Here is an 18075-nt window from a genome sequence, read left to right on the forward strand (position 1 = left end):
CTGAATCACTGAATGGGTGGCCTCAGTCAAACTGAGACCTGTTAAAGATTTTAGCTTAAAAAGGCCAAGGTCTCCCACTGCATACAGGGCCGTCTCCATTCATCCTGATCTATATCTGGCTACTGGACCTAGAAGGCACCAGAAAAAAGTGAGGCAGATGGCCTTTTACAGCCCTCCTTCACTTAATTCCAAGTCACCTGCATGTCATGGCATCACCTTCCTGATGTGTTGGTCTTTTTCAAGAACTAAGGATAAATAACAATATGCCATATACCTACATTATGAATGACAAGAATCCCTAAGAGATATTCCCAACTTGGTGTCCTTTAAGTTCTTCAGCAATTAAGTGGCACAGTGCACAGAGTTCAATTTTGACCTCAGACATTTATTAACTGTGTGATCCTGGGCAAGTCACTTTTTAAATTTTAAATTTTTTATGTTTATTATTCCTTTTAATTTTTTTATTAAAATTTTTTATTTTCAAAATCTTTCCATGGATAATTTTTTATCATTGAGGCTTACAAAACCTTGCGTTCCAAATTTCCCCCCCCTTTTTCCCACCCCCTCCACTAAATGACAAGTAATCCAATATTTGTTAAATATGTTAAAATATATGTTAAATCCAATATATGTACACATATTTATATAATTATCTTGTTGCACAAAAAAAAAAATCAGATCAAAAAAGGAAAAAAAGAGAAAGAAAATAAAATGCAAGCTAACAACAACAAAAGGGAGTGAAAATGCTATGTTGTGATCCACCCTCCAATGTCACAGTCCTCTCTCTGGGTGTAGATGACTCTCTTCATCATAAGATCATTGGAACTGGCCTTAACCATCTCATTGCTGAAAAGAGCCATGTCTGTCAGAACTGATCATCATATAATCTTGCTGTTGTTGTGTACAATAATATATCAGAATCAATCATCTTGTTGTTACTGTATACAATGATCTCCTGTTTCTACTCACTTCACTTAGTATCAATTCATGTCTCTCCAAGTTTCTCTGATATTATCCTGTTGGTCATTTCTTATAGAACTATAACATTCCATAATATTCATCTATCATAATTTATTCAGCCATTCTCCAATTCATGGGCATCCACTCAGTTTCCAGTTTCTTGCCACTACAAAAAGGGCTGCCACAAATATTTTTGCACATGTGGGTCCCTTTGCCTCCTTTAAGTCTCTTTAGAATATAAATCCAGTAGAAACACCTGGATCAAAGGGGATGCACATTTTGGTTGCCCTTTGGGCATAGTTCCAAATTGCCCTCCAGAATGGTTGGATCCAGTCACAGGTCCACCAGCAATGTATCAGTGTCCCAGTTTTACCACATCCCTTCTAACTTTCAACGTTATCTTTTCCTGTCATCTTAGCCAATCTGACAGGTGTGTAGTGGTACCTCAGAGTTGTCTTAATTTGCATTTCTCTGATCAATAGTGATTTGGAACACCTTTTCATATGACTATAAATGGTTTCAGTTTCTTCATCTGAAAATTGTCTGTTCATATCCTTTGACTTTATTAATTGAAGAATGTCTTGAATTCTTAGAAATTTGAATCAATTCTCTATATATTTTAGAAATGAGACTTTTATCAGAACCCTCTGGGCAAGTCACTTAATCCCATTTGCCTTAGCTTCCTATCAGTAAAATGAGCTGGAGAAGGAAATGGCAAACTAGTTCACTATATCTGCCAAGAAAATCCCAAATAGCATCATAAAAATTCAGACATGACTGAATAACAACTACAACAAAACTAAGTTCTATGTATTCTTTGGGAAACAAATAAGAAAATAATTAATTTTCAGTCATCAAAAGTAGTTTAGATTATTAAAATGACAATTTCTGAAATATTTGTTATGAAATGGCTGGTCTTGGAAATTGGATACTGAAATCAAATAAGAAATATTTTATTTACATTGTATATATTTGATATGCATACTATTCTTTGCATGTTTTTTTCCCTCATTAAAATATGATCCCCTTGAGAAGAAAGATCCTGTTTTTTACTCTTCTATGTATCCAAACAGTTTAGCACAATGCCTGGCATATAGTGAATGTTTGATAAACACTTGTTGGGGCAGCTGGGTAGTGCAGTGGATAGAGCACCAGCCCTGAAGTCAGGAGGACTTGAGTTCAAATATGGCCTCAGACACTTAGCACTTCCTAGCTGTGTGACCCAGGGCAAGTCACTTAATCCCAATTGCCTCAGCAAAAATAAATAAATAAATAAAACACTTGTTGACGTGAGTATGATTATCGATAAATGAAAATCTTAGTCTCATTATTATTTGAATAACAGCATAATAAATGGTACAAAAACCATATAAATTGTACAAAAACTTTGGGCAACAAAAAAAAAATGCTGTATTTGGCATGAGGAACATCAAGAAAAAACTATACAAGAAAAATGGAAATGAATTTGAAATTTATTGTGAAATGTCTTTAATTTATGAAGATATATGAATTATAGTATAGGCAGTTCATATGTTAGATTTCTCAGGGAGTATCTTTGGAAGAAGAAAGTGTTGTTTCACTTAATTAAAATCCCAAGTGTGAGATTTGTTCAGAGTATTTATATCAAGCTGAGTTAAGTTGGCAATTAAACATGTGATTCAGAAGGAACAGAAAGAACCCTTCAACAGCAATGGTACACTGTGAGATTTTACATGCTTTCTGAAAATTTTTTATACTGGTGAGTAAAATACTTTTAGGGAGTAAATTAGCATTTAGTAGATTTTGTTGGATATTAATGTTCCATTGATTTTTTTTTTTAAATAAGAGGAAATCTATTGGAACTTCGAGTTTGGTAAGAAGTAGTATATTAAAGTAGCATATTCTAAGAATTTCTTATATTCCTGGGAACATTCATTTGAGGTTAAGAATATTCATGTAGGTGAGAGATTTGAACCAAACATTTTTTTGGAGGCATTTTGTTTCTCCATGATTTTTGTCATCTGCATGTCAATAGGTCTGGAGTGCTGTCATGAATTTGCAGATTCTGGCATCTTACTAGAATGTCGATCAATTTTTGTCTTTAGTCCAAATTTCTCATAGCTCTGAAAACAACCTTATGTGACAAGAAAGCTAAAAACTATATTTGCATTTACTTAAAATAATGCATTGGCTAGTTAATCAAAATAGATTGAATATGAATATTAATTACAAGGCAAAAAATAGTTAAAATACATTAAATTCTCCAACTCTATAAATTATTACCTCAAGTAACTAAATAGAAGGTTGATGTTGCTAATAATAACAACATTGTTATTCCCTGATATGTTAGGCCCTTAAAAAAAACTATATTGTTTCTTCATGCCTGAAGAAATAGATGTATTAATGATAGTATTTTAAAACAAATCATATTTCAGTACTGTGAGCTCTAGGGAGTTGTTTTGTTTTCTAAGTATATAGTTAATATCTGACTTTCAAATAACTTGACTATGATTGCACTTCTACTGCTCCTCTACTGACCTTTATACCCTCAGAGATTTGTACCTAGAAAATGAGTTGGAACCCATTATCTTTACTCTTAAAGCTTCCTTTGCATCAGAAACTCAATTTAGCATTAGTTTTACTAATACTGAAACTCTTGCACTAGAGAGCCCTGAAATGCAGCATCCAAGACTCTCAAATCTCTGGTTCATTTGTCCTAATCAAAATGGTACCTGAAAATATCAACACATAATACTTTTTACAAACTTGGTGATCATCTGTCTCTTAAAAGAACTAAGGCACACAAGGTATCAAACATAGAAGACAATAGAGGCCATAGAAAAGTGCAAGAAATTAAGGTTTGCTAGTGCATCAAGAGACTTTTTGATGCTCCCTAATGTTTTTTAACAGATCTTTTTAAAATAGCTTCTAATTTTTCCAAATCATACAAAATGATTTTCAATATTCAGCTGGCTAATCCTTCCTTATATTCCAAAATTTTCTCCTTCCCTGTCCTCACTCCTAGACAGCAAACAATTCAATATAGGTAAAATATATGCAATTCTTCTAAACATATTTCCATATTTGTCATGTTACACAAGAAAAATCAGGTCAAAAGTTGAAAGAAAATAAGAGATAAAAAACCAAGTAAACAAACAACAATAACAACAATAAAATGAAAATGCTATCTTTTGATCCATATTCAGTCTCCATAGTTCTCTCTCTGGATACATATGACTTATTACATCACAAGTCTATTGGAATCGACTTGAATCACCTTATTTCTGAAAAGAACCAAGTTCATTAAAGGTGATTATCATATAATCTTGTTGCTGTGTGCAATGTTCTCTTAGTTCTACTCACTTCATTTAGCATTAGTTCATGTAAGTCTTTTTAGGCTTTTCTGAAATCAGCCTGCTCATCATTTCTTATAGAATAATAATATTCCACTACATTCATATACCATAATTATTCAGCCATTCCAAAACTGATGAGCACCCACTCAATTTCTAGTTCCTTACCACTACAAAAAGGGCTGCTACAAATATTTTCGTCCATGTGGATGCTTTCTCCATTTTTATGATCTCTACTGAATCTTTTTTAACAGATCTAGTAGTAACACTGCTGGATCAAAGGGTATGCACAGTTTGATAGCCCTTTGAGCATAGTTTCAAATTACTCTCCAGAACGGTTGGATGAATTCACAATTCCACAAACAATGGATTAGTGTCTTAGTTTTCCCACATCCCCTCAACATTTATCATTATCTTTTCCTGTCATTTTACTCAATCTGAAGAGATGTGAAGTGGTACCTCAGAGTTGTTTAAATGTGTGTTTCTCTAATCAATAGTGATTTAGAACATTTTTTTCCATATGACTAGAAATAGCTTTAATTCATCTGAAAATTGTCCTTTGACCATTTATCAATTGGGGAATGGCTTCTTTTCTTCTTCTTTTTATATAGCTTTTTATTTACAAGATATATGTAATTTTTTTTCAGCATTGACAATTGCCAGACCTTTTGTTCTGATTTTTCCCCTCCATCCCCCCACCTCCTCCCCCAGATGGCAGGTAGACCAATACATGTTAAATATGTTAAAGTACATGTTAAATACAATATATGTATACATATCCATACAGTTATTTTGCTGCACAAGAAGAATTGGACTTTGAAATAACGTACAATTTAGCTGTGAAGGAAATCCAAAATGCAAGCAGACAAAAACAGAGGGATTGGAAATGCTATGTAGTGGTTCACACTCATTTCCCAGAGTTTGTTTTTTGCTGAGTATAGCTGGTTCTATTCATTATAGAACAAATGGAACTGATTTGGTTCATCTTATTGTTGAAGAGAGCTGCGTCCATCAGAATTGATCATCATATAGTATTATTGTTGAAGTATATAATGATCTCCCGGTCCTGGTCATCTCACTCATCATCAGTTCATGTAAGTCTTTCCAGATTTTCTTATTAATTTGAATCAATTTTCTATCTATTTTAAAAATGAGGGGCTTTATCACAGATACTGGATGTAAAATTTTTTTTCTGTTTTCTGCTTCACTTCTAATCTTGGCTGCATTGGTTTTCTTATAAAAACTTTTAAATTTAATATAATCAAAATTATCATTTTGCATTTCATAATTTCTCTAGTTCTTCTTGTCCACAGATTCCTTCCTTCTCCACAGTTCTAAGAGGTAGACTATCCCTTGTTTTCCTAATTTTCTTATATTATCACCTTTTATGTTTAAATCATGAATCCACTTTAACCTTAACTTGGTATAGGACATTAGATGTTAGTCAGTACTAGTTTCTGTCATACTATTTTCCAGTTTTCCCAGCAAAAATATTAAGTTCTTAACCTAGAAGCTGGAATCTCTGGGTTTATCAAATGTTAGATTACTATAGTATTTGACTATTGTGTCTTGTGAAAGACACTATTCCACTAATCCACTATTCTGTTTCTTAGCCAGTACCAAATAATTTTGATGACTGCTGCTTTATAATATAGTTTTAGATTGGGTACAGCTAGGTCATCTTCCTTTGTACTTTTTTTTCATTAATTCCCTTGAAATTCTTGACTTTTTGTCCTTCCAGATGAACTTCGTTGTTATTTTTTCTAGCTCCATAAAATAATTTCTTGGCAATTTGATTGGTATGACACTGAATAAGAAGACTAATCAAGGTAGAATTGTCATTTTTATTATCTTAGCTTTACCTACCAATGAACAGTTGATATTCTTTCACTTGTTTCTTGTTAGGATAGGATATTTATCCTATTTATATATCCTATTTCCTATTCCTATAAAAATGGATATATAATAAATAGGATATAAAATAAATGACAGCTCTCAAACCTATCAGTGAATAAGGGAGATGTCTACCCAAAGCTTGTGAAGACTTTCCTGGGTGGAGTGAGTAAATGAAAACAATTTGTTCCAGTGGCCATGAAGGAAGCTGAAGCAGGTGCTCTGGAGTGATTAGAGCTTGGGAAGCCATGGAAGAGGCTAGGTCATCCACTGCATCCCAGGCAGTCATCTTAGTTTTTGTCTTGGTTATGGACTTCAATGACTTTGGAAGAAAGAGTGAGGCTGACAACTTTGTGCAACTCTGCCTTACCTAAATCCAGTTCCTGCAGAAGTCAAGACACCAATACATGATGTCACTGGGCCTTTTTGAAAACAAAGGACAAATAACAATAACAAAATTATACAGTGGTGGGGCTAGTATTTGAAACAGGTTCTTTAACTTTAGATTACATATTCTTTTATACACACATATACATATGTATATATGGGTGTATACATGTATACACATACACACACACACACACATATATATAAGCGCATTTTAGAGGGAAAGGGGAACTCTAGATGGATGAATTTATCTGTAGAAATTCCCCTTATGGATGCATATTGAAAAAATGTTTATAATTTAATAATCTTAATTGTCTGGGATTAAAAAGTGGTTAAGTGACTTGGCCAGGATCATGTAGTTCAAACATAGACAAGAAAGAAAGTTAATGGTAGGCTTTATGGATAGGGGAGTCTAGTCTGGGGGTGGGGTATGCCAAAACATCTGGGGGCCACATGAAAAGGAGACAAATAAGAAAAATGGGGGCTACTAAAATCAAAATAGCAAATACAGCTGAAGGCACAAACTATAATACCATCTTTACCTATCTCCTATCTCCAAATTATTTTTTTCCCTAATCCTTCCTCCCTACAATTGCCAAAGGAAAATTCCTAAATCTTCTGACCAGGTAAATCCAGTACTCAAGAAGTTTTCAGTTTCTTCTTTCCCTTAAGGCAAAATAAAGACCTCTGATTTTTACAACCTAGCACCACTCTACCTTTTCAGGTTTATTGCACATTATTCTCCTTCCTGCATTTTGTATTCCTTTCAAATAGATCTAAATTCTGTAATAAATACAAGCTCATTGAAGATAGGGGCTGTCTCATTCTTTTACTTATCTAGTCAGTGCCTAACATTGCCTGGCATATAGTAGGTGTGCAATAAATGTTTGTGAATTGAGCTATTTCTAGCCTGTGTCTTGGTGTAGGCTGTCACACAACCCTTGGAATGTACTCTCTGCATTTTGCCTCGTTGAATTCCTAATTTTCATCCAAGGCCATCTTGTGCTACCTTCCAACTATAAGAAGTCTATCTTGATCATTTCAGCTGCTAGGACCCTCCTCAGAAAGCATTTTTCATATAATTTGTATTTGTTTTCCAAGTATATTTTTTATTTCCAGCAAAAAAAAAAATAAGTTTCTTGAAAAGAGGGGATTTTTCTTTTTCCCTTTTAGTGTTTGTCTCTCCATCTCTTCAACTATAAGGGGCACTAAAAAGTACATATTGAATAATTTAAAAGTTTCTTTTGCTAACTCAAATTGGACAAAGCATTAGTAGCCAGCAACTTATCCATTTAGAATAGTCTATGGACGTATTGAGGATATGCCTTACGTATAGAAGAGAAAGAAGCAAACAGATTTTAATGGGCAATTTTCTGACTTTTTCCCCCCTGAGGTAACTGGGATTAAGTGACTTGCCTAGGGTCACACAGCTAGGGTTAGGGTTAGGGTTAGTATCTGAGTCCAGATTTGAACTGATTGACTTCAGGACTGATAAGCTATCCACTGCACCATCTAGCTACCCCAAGACCACCTTTTTAAATTGCCAAATGATAAAAGTTTAGAAAATATAAGCTCCTTCTGTATTTTTAAAAAATAAAATATTTGCATTAAAAATGAGACTCTGAAAGTTCTCACTGGGCAAAATGTCTTCCATATGTAAATTCAAATTATATAAGATTCTGACTGATGCAAGTTTAGAACTAGTTTTGTTCAATGATCTAATGAATACTGGCACCAAGCAAAATACACAACAGGAAAATTTGTATGGAAGATGTCTTTTTCAAAATCCAAACAGAAGGGATCTCTGTTGATCACAAGGTTTGCCAAATGTTTCTAGTCAGAGATAACATGAATAATTGTGCTATGCTTTGGAGTAGAACAAAGTTTCCTCCCTCCTCACCCCCTATAAGACCCCACTGAAATCTGCAGCAATGAGAAAGAGATCAGTCTAACCATCTGGAAAAGCAAAGATGGTGAAAACCACACATCCAGATTATGGCAACTGGATAGAAAAGACTTTTAAGTTTTGTGAACAGTAGGTATCTCATGAATAGCCACTGCTGATAGATAATGAGATCAGCTCACATTTGAGGAGGAGATCATGATGGAGCAGGAGGTGTACAAAGGTTTCAATGATCTCAAATTATTCCTGCTGCAAAAGTTCACCTTTTTAATACCAATATTGGCTACAAATCTTAGAACAACACGATCTTGGAAGAATCAAAATTGCAGTGAAGCCAAAGGGCAGCAGAATAATAATAGCAAATATTTTTCAATTTTTTAAAATTAAATTTATTTTTTTCAATTACCAAGCATTTCCTCCTACATTTCACCCCCACTGAAAACAAAAACAGAACTCCTTGTATATGAGATTTTAGCAAAACAAATTCCCATACTAGTCATGTTTTAAAAATGTGATTTTCTCTCTGCATATTTAGTCTATTACTTCTCTTTCAAGTGAGAAAAATTTGCCTCTATTATTACTTAGCACAGTGGCAGGCACATAGTAGGTACTATATAAATGCTTATTCTTCTCTTTCCAAAGATGAATACCATTCTTCAGCATTGGTCCTCTGGGAATAATAATTATGAATAGCTAGCATTTATGTATCATTGTAAGGTTTGCAAAGCATATTATATAATTTGATCCCCAAAACATCTCTGTGAGGTAGGTGGTATATTTATTCCCATTTTATAGCTGGGAAAACTAACTGACTTTGAGTCATACCATTAATAAATGTTTTGTAATAGGATTCAAACTCACATCTTCTCATAACAAGTTAGGCATTTTATTCATTATACCACTTAACTGGAAAGAACAAATGATGAGCAGAAATAGGCTATTGTATAATACCAACAACCAGTTGTAAATTAAAAGTGATATAAAAAACAATAGCTCATGTAAGACTGGAAAATTAAATGGGTCAATAACCATATTAGGAATTAGGGGTAATGTATTAACAATCTGAATGGTACATGATACTTTGACATATTAAATGAATAAGAGGAAGGCTACCATTTCATTAAATAATTCTTTATTGAATATTTGGGCAAGAATTACACAGAATAGAAGTACTGGGAGGACTGTGAAGAATTACCCACAGTGGTGATATCATGGATCAAGGATGTCACAGCCCTCTATTATATTTCCTTGGGAAGTTGTCACCGGCTATGGTCAAATATCTTCTACAGAAGACTAGAAAAACCCTATTCATTTTCTCAAGAATAGAACTGTAGAATGTTAAATTTATTCCATTTTTCTTCTTTCATATCACAGGTTAAAAAAGGATAAATGATATGTTTAAAATTTATTACTGTTCTTATCCTAAACTTAATAAATGCTAAATAAAATAGGCATTTCCATAGATATATTAGAACCAAAAAAGAGGATTGTATAGAAAACTGCATATCCCTTTTATGTTGATCTTGATTTTCTTTTAAAGTATGTAATAAGTTCAATAACTTAAAATCTATTAACATAATGAGAATTTGTGCAAAGACTCAGTAACATTAATCAAATGGAAGGAGAAAAAAATTGTTTAAGAAGCGTATGATTTTTTTAAAAAAAGGAACAAAATTAAAACTTGAAATAATTTATGTTTTAACTACACCAGTAATAATTTATTGGATATTATTATAACCAAGCTTTAGTAAATAACCATGAAAGGAGACCTAATTTTTGGGTTAATGGTACCAGAAACTAAATAATATAGTCATTTGTACCTTGGAACATAGATGGCAATTTGGATTAACTTGGGTCCTTCAGATCTCACTTTTTACTCTTCAAGCTACTGAAGATGACATAAATACATTCCTAGTTCTTATAAGGTATGTTGAAAGATTTCATTTTCAAAGTCCCATTTGGACAATGACAAATCAGAGCCTAAAACATTAAGAAAGATATCATTCTCATTCTCACTAGAAAAACAAAGATAGCAGAAACCACATATTGCTCAGATGATGACATGCAGCTAGATGAACATCTGGCATACTGTCATTACTGCTCCAGTTCCTGTAACTCTATTATCCCTTTAGGTTGTAACAGAGAAATGTCATTAACATCTCCTCTAGAAAGTCCTCCTTGTTCTTCCCATTCCATAATAATCCTTCTAGTATCAGATCTCAGATCTCAGAATTTCTCTTATATATCTGCTGTGTGTTAGGTAGTATTGTTATTTGTGTGCATGTTAAATCTTCTTATTATATTGTTAGCTTATTAAGAACAAGAGTTGTCCTTTTGTTTCTCTCTCTCTGTCCATCATAGAAGTATTTACATAATAGATAGTATTTGTGGAAATTGATGAAGAATTGATTACGCCAGCCTTTTATTCACTAGCTGCCGAGAAAGAAGGACCAAATGAGAAAGATGCTACAGAGGAAGAATCAGTAAGACTTGGAAATTGATGAGATATGGGGAGTGAGGGAGAAGGAAGAGAAATTTACCTCATTGTTGGGACAGCTAGGTGGTAGCAGATGGATTGCCAGACCTGGAATCAGGAATACTTGTCTTCCTGAGTTCGAATCTGGCCTCAGACAGTTCCTAGCTATATGACACTAGCCAAGTCAATTAACCTTGTTTGTTCCACTTTTTCTCATCTGTAAAATGAAGTGAAGAAGGAAATGATGAACTACTTTAATATCTTTGCCAAGAAAACTTCAAATGAAATCATGAAGAATTGACTATGATTGAAAAACAACTAAACAACAAAAACAAATAAATTTCATGATTGTGAGTTTGGGGTGACTAGAAGGAAAGTGGTAACTTCAGCAAAAGTAGCAGAAGTTTGGAGAATGCATAAGGTATCAGGGGATGGAGACGAGAGGTGAGGATAAATCTAAGCAAAAAAAATGTTTAATGGAAAAGGAAGAGAGAGGGAGAAAACTGTCTCTCTAAGGACTTACATATGTGCATGTACATACATACTTATGTATAGACATATGTGTATTGTGCATTATTGTCTTTGTTTCCTTAGTGCTAAACATAGATCCTGGCACATCATAGAGAATTAAATAAATACTTATTTACTGATTAAAATAGATTCATTAAAGTAAGGAAATCCAAGAACCAGAGGGGTGAGCTATGGTAATAATAATGATAATAATAACTAATATTTCTATAGCACTTATTATGTACCAGAAACCATGCTGAGCACTTTATAATCTTATTTGATCCTTATTACAATTCTGGGAAGTAGGTGCTATTATTTTTTCCTCACTTAATATATCTTATTTTCCCCAATTACATGTAAAGATAGTTTTCAACATTCATTTTTGTAAGATTTTGAATTTTAATTTTTCTCCCTCTTTTCCTTCCCTTCCACCCTCTCAAGAAAGTAAGTGATCTCATACAGGTTATACATATACAAACATTTTAAAATATTTCCATATTAATCATGCAGTGGAAAAAAATCAGAACAAAAGGGAAAAAACACTTTTTTTTTTCCCCAAGGAAAAAAAAGGGAAAATAGTATGCTTTGATCTGCAGTCTTCATAATTTTTTCTCTGGATGTAGATGGCATTTTCCATCACAAGTTTATTGGAAACAACACATTGTTGGATTCTGGCTTTTAATATAGTCTTCTATCTGCTTCCCATTTTATAGCAGAGTTCATCCTATTCACATTCACAGTTATGATTACTAACTAACTAATTTCCCTTCATCTTCTTTTTCCCCATTTATACTTTTCTCCCTCCTTTCACCCTGCCCCTCCTTACCAGTGTTCTGTTACTGATCCCAACCTCTCTCTCAATCTATCCTCCTTTCTACCAACCACCCCCTCTTCTTTCCCTTTCCCTTTTCCCCTAGTAGATGCTATTATCATCTTTATTTTACAGATAAGGAAACTGAGGCAAACAGACATTAAGTGATTTGCTCAGAGTAACATAGCTAAGAAGTTTCTGGATTTGCATTAGTAGAAAATCTTTGGGTAACAATCAATGGGAATAGAAATGGAAATGATGTTGTCAAAATATATTTGCATGTGTCTGTGCAAACATACCAAACTATATAACATAAAGAATAGCCACAATCCAGAAAGAATGAGAGACAGTTTATTATATATAAAGGCGGCTAGGTGGGATACTACAATATTGGACTGGGAGTTAAATTGACTTAAATTTGAATACTCTTTCAGATATTCCTTAGCTGAGTGACTCTGGGCCAATCACTTAATCTCTGTTTATCTCAGTTCCCTTATTGGTAACATCTATAATAATATCGCCCATGTCCCAGGGTTGTTGTGAAAAGAAAATGAAATATTTATAAAACTCTTTAAAACCCTTATTCTATAAATACTAATTATATTGTTGTAGTGGATTGAAACATACCTCTGATTCAGTTAAATCTGCATTTAAGTCAAGTTCTTTTTGATATACTTGCTATATGATCCAAGACAAATTATTTAACTTCAAAAGACACTCCCAGCAATTCTCTGATGCTCTCAGCTGCAGAATGAGAGTTGATTTGCATTGATGGAGAAAGTTTCTTTCCTGGGAGGAAACTCTAGAAAATTGTTGTTATAGAATAACAAAAATAGAAAGTAATAGCAGTAGAAGCACACAGGAAATAGCTCTATGAAAGAATACAGGAATGAAATCCCAGACCTTACATATCAATAGAAAAGCACTAGGAATGGATAAAAAGGAAGATGATCCTAAAATACAGGAGTAAGTTGACCTTAGCAACTAGGTGGTTCTATGGTACATACAGAACTGGAAATGGAGTCAGGAAGACTCATCTTCCTAAGTTCAATTCTGGCCTTAGACACTTCCTAGCTGTGTGACCCTGGATAAGTCGCTTAATCCTGTTTGCCTCAGTTTCTTCTTCTGTCCAATGAGATGGACAAGGAAATGGCAAACCATTGCAGTATCTTTGTCAGAAAAAAATGGGATCATGAAGAACTGAACACAACTGAACAATAACAACATATTTGACCTCCAAGATATTACTAAAACTTGGTTAGATGAAACCTATGAATCCACATATGGAAAATAGTTCTTGAAGGATTTACCTTATTCAAAAAAAATAGAAGAGGTTAAAGGATAGAAAGAATGGTGAGTAGATTTAATAATTATTTTGTATATACTTGCACATGTGCATGATGTTGCTGCCAATACATTACATTCGTAAGCTCCTTGAGGGGAGAGGTTGTTCTACTTTTGCTTCTGTTTCTTCAGTGTCTTTCATAGAGTTTAGCATAGTATAGCATTAAATAAGTATTTGCTGATTGATTGAAATAGATTGACCAAAATGAAGAGAAACTAGAGAGATAAACTACGGTATAAATAATAACAAAAACATAGCTAACATTTATTTCATGTTTACTATGTGCCATGTATTATGTTACATAGTTGAAAATTCTCCTAGGAAGTGTGTGAGGTTGGATTTGAACAAGTAGAAAGCTTTTGGGTGAAGATCAATGGGAACAGAAAGAGAAGTGATGTCAGCAAAAGATTTGCAGACTAGCTCAATATGAATTAATTTGAGGTCAGGAAATATGGCATGGAAGCCAAAATGGCAATACAATTAACAGAAGCAAAGAATTTTAGATTGAGAGAAGTGATTGCCCTATTGCATTTTGCCTGAGACTAGATTTGGAGAATCGTATTATGTTTGAGGATCATTTTTTAGTAAAGATTCTAATAAGCAAGAGAATAATAAGCAGACTGGTGAGGATATTCAAAAGCACACCTAAGGAAGGTCAGTTAAAGGAACAGGGTATATTTGGGCAGAAAAAGAAAAATCTTAGGAAGGAGGAAGGAAGTGACAAATATTTGAAGGAGTGTTACATGAAAAAGAAATTTGACATACATTTCATAGAACTTAGAGCTAGTAAAGACCTTAGATATCATTTAGCCAAAATCCTTCTTGCCACTGAGAAAACAAAGATCCAAACACATGATGTACTTGGTTCAAGATCATCAAACTGCTACATTGTAGTACCATTTGAATGTGGGGATCCTTTGACTTCAAATCTAGTGCTTTCTCCTCTGCTCCATGTTGTTTTGCTTAACCTAGAGGGTGGTCCAGGAGCAGTGGATTAAATTCAAAGAAAGGGAGATTCCAGTTCAGTATAAACCAAAGTGTGCTGGAATCTGCTGTAATCTACTTGGAGAGCCTGTTAAATTTTGATTGTATTTACAACACAAAAATTCACAAGATGCTATAAATCAGAGTTTGATTTGCTATTTTGTTGATTTTAAGACTTAGAAAGTGTTAATACTGTAGATTAAATTTAAATGTCTGTGCATACATTATTTTTTCCAGAGAATGGTTATTAAAACTATCTTGTGTTGCTTTATACATATTGCTTGAGCTCAAAAGAAGTCCAGTAAGAAGGCTCAGGAAATGAAGTCAAAATCACACTGAAGACATGGAGGCTACAGAATAATAATAATAAGTAATATATATGTCTCTCTCCATATATCTATATCTATATATGTCAATTTAAACCTTCTAAAGTACTTTCCATTCCTTATCTTTTTTGAACCTCATAATATACTTGAAAACTTAGAATGGATTACTGTAAAAGGTATTGAAATTTTAATTACTGGAGCTCTTCAGAAAAAAAAAGATGAGACAACTACTTTGGGAATATTATAGAGGGGATTCTTTTTCAATTATGATTTGGCTAGATGATCTCTATGCTTCCATCTAATTCTGAAATTGCGATTTTTTTCTTGTTGAAATTTTGATCCCAAAAGAGATAATGATAGTGTATTTACATGGTGTGGTGGATAGAGGGCCAGGCCTGAAATGAGGAAGAATCATCTTATTAAGTCCAGACTCAGACTCTTATTAACTGTGTGACCCTGAGTAAATCCCTTAACTCTGTTTGGCCTCATCTGTAAAATGAGATGAAGGAAATGACAAACTATTCTAATATCTTTGTCAAGAAAATCCCAAATGGAGTCACAAAACATTGGACACTACTAGAACCATTGAACATCAAAAATATGATAATTCTCCCTAAAATATGATTTTTATCAACCTGGATAGCTTAATCAAACACATCATCATTGTTTTTTTCCTGATGACAAAAAATAATGATGATAAAAATGAACAATATATTTTATTGGAATAGAAAGAAAATTTAAAAATAACATTCACAAGAAGTTTTGCATTGGATTTTACATATTTTTAGTATACATCTAGATATTCTTTTCTTTAAAAGAGATCTTATCTTAGAAATGTGACATATGTAGGGTTATCCTTTTTTCAAAGGAAAATATTTCTTTTTAAATTAGCAATGAAATTAGAAGTTGTAGTGGAAAGGGCAGCAAATATGAGTATTAGAAGTTGCTAGATAGTACATTGACTGGAGTCAGAAAGATCTAACTTTGAATCTATCCTTAGCTATTTACTAGCTGTATGATCCTAGACAAATCATTTAACCTCTGTATGCCTCAGTTTCTTCCACTATACAATAGGAACCATAGTTAGTACCTATCTAAAAGGTTATTGTAAGGATTAAATAAATCAATGTTGAATCACAAATATTATAAATTCTAACTATTATTATTTTGGGTCAGAGGATCAGCTCTGGTACTTAGTACTTGTATCACCTTGGTCACATTAATTCCTCTCTTCAGTGGAATTCAGTTTCTTCATCTGTAAAATAGAGGGATTGAATTCAATTTTCTTTAAGATGCCTTTGAGATCTAAGGTATTGGGCTCAGTGGTTTTGCTAAACCTTCCTGGTTTCTGTCTTATACTCTCTGCTAATGCTTTTCTCTGTTAGGTCACTTTGTATTTATTCTCTATGTACTTGGTATACATATTTATATAAATACTGTTTCTACTAGAATGTAAGCTTCCTGAGGGCTACGTCTTCCCTCCTCCCTTCCCCACCCCCCCCTTTTTTTTTTTAGCTTTTTCTTTGTATCCTGAGGGCTTAGCCCAGTTGCAGACACATAATAAATACCTAATAAATACTTATTACTGAATTTTTTGTATGACCTGTCCCAAATCTCCCTAATATATGCCCTCTACATTGCCCTAACAATTTGAACACCACTACCCATACCCAACACACTTCTAGACCTTAACCTAGGACTTCTTTTCATCCTATCACTATCTGGACTATCAGTATACTCAAGTCTATGATTGGGATGAGCATCAAACTCATATAAATGTAAGTATAATCATCAAAATTTTCCAGGGCATAAAAATGTCAGAGTAAGGGTAAGGAAAATACCTAGTAGCAAAATAGCAACAACAGCAGCAACTATGACAGCCAAGGCAGTCTTCTGAGCCCCCCAAAGCTGATCTGCTTGGGTTTGATTTCATTCAAGAACCTGAGAATGAAGTGGAAATGTTAATTGAGGCACTGTCATCAATCATCCACTTATGTAAAGAACATCCCAGGCCTTTATGTCTTCTCCATCTTCCCCATTGAAAATGAGCATTTTCCAGTGAAAATCAAATGAGAACCAGGAGAAATTTGGAAATTTCCTCTAATTAGCAGGGGATTTAGCAGACTATAGCCATCAAAAGACTATAAAGTTGGTTTTCCCCAATTCCTCCTAGGTCTCTCACCTTACTCCTTCCCTCCACCTTTTACTGATAAACAATAGTATTGAGGCTAAGCTCTAAGGGAGAAGTTTTACCCAATTAGCTCTGTCACTGGAAATAGCCTATTGCCTTGAATATCATAGAACTTAACAATGGAAAGAACCAGGAAAGCATCTGGTCCATCGCTTTCATGTGGTATTTGAAGAACCTGAGTCACAAAGTGGCTAAATTGGTTGTTCAGTTATATAGCTAGCTAGAGTTGGGATTTGAATCTAAATCTTCTGATTTTAAACTCAGTGCTCTAATAAGATAGATATTTCAAGAATGGCCTCTCCTCTGCCCCCATCTGTCTTCTCTCCTTTCCCCCAAGAAAACCTCAAAATATAAAGCCTTTAAACAAGTGACTTTTTTATTCTCATATACCCAGCAAATTGTCCAGAAGGAATAAATGTAGAACTTCAAAGTACTGTCAGTCACTGGATCCCAATTTTAGCCCCCCAAGGAGATTCTCCTGGGCATCAATTTTGTCTACTTAGAATTCTTTAGGGAGGAGCAGGGAGCAGATCAATACAATAAATAGTGATTGAATCCTTATTATTTGCACAAAATTGTACATGTATTTCCCATTTCTTGGATATTGATCCTATACATTAATTCATTCACTGGATTCATTTAAGACTGGACCACCATAATCCTGTTCCTAGGTTTTTTGTTTGTTTGTTTTTGTTTTTTTCCCTGCCATGGAAGGTCAGAGTTGATCTGTTCCCGATGCTGGGAGCAAACATCGACTTCTGTGACATGCTCCCCTCTTGGGATTGCTTAAGAATTACTGACTATAATTAAAAAAAGAAAAATTCTTTCCAAATGAGACACCTAAATATGTAGAGAAAAGCCAGGTTCAGGGAACTTCCAGGCTGGAGAAAGACTAATCGAATTCATTACATAAAAGCCCTAGAAATTCATAGGGAGAGAAAACACATCTGACTGTGG

This window comes from Sarcophilus harrisii, chromosome 3 (assembly GCF_902635505.1).
Source record: "Sarcophilus harrisii chromosome 3, mSarHar1.11, whole genome shotgun sequence".
In the NCBI taxonomy this organism is placed as follows: domain Eukaryota; kingdom Metazoa; phylum Chordata; class Mammalia; order Dasyuromorphia; family Dasyuridae; genus Sarcophilus; species Sarcophilus harrisii.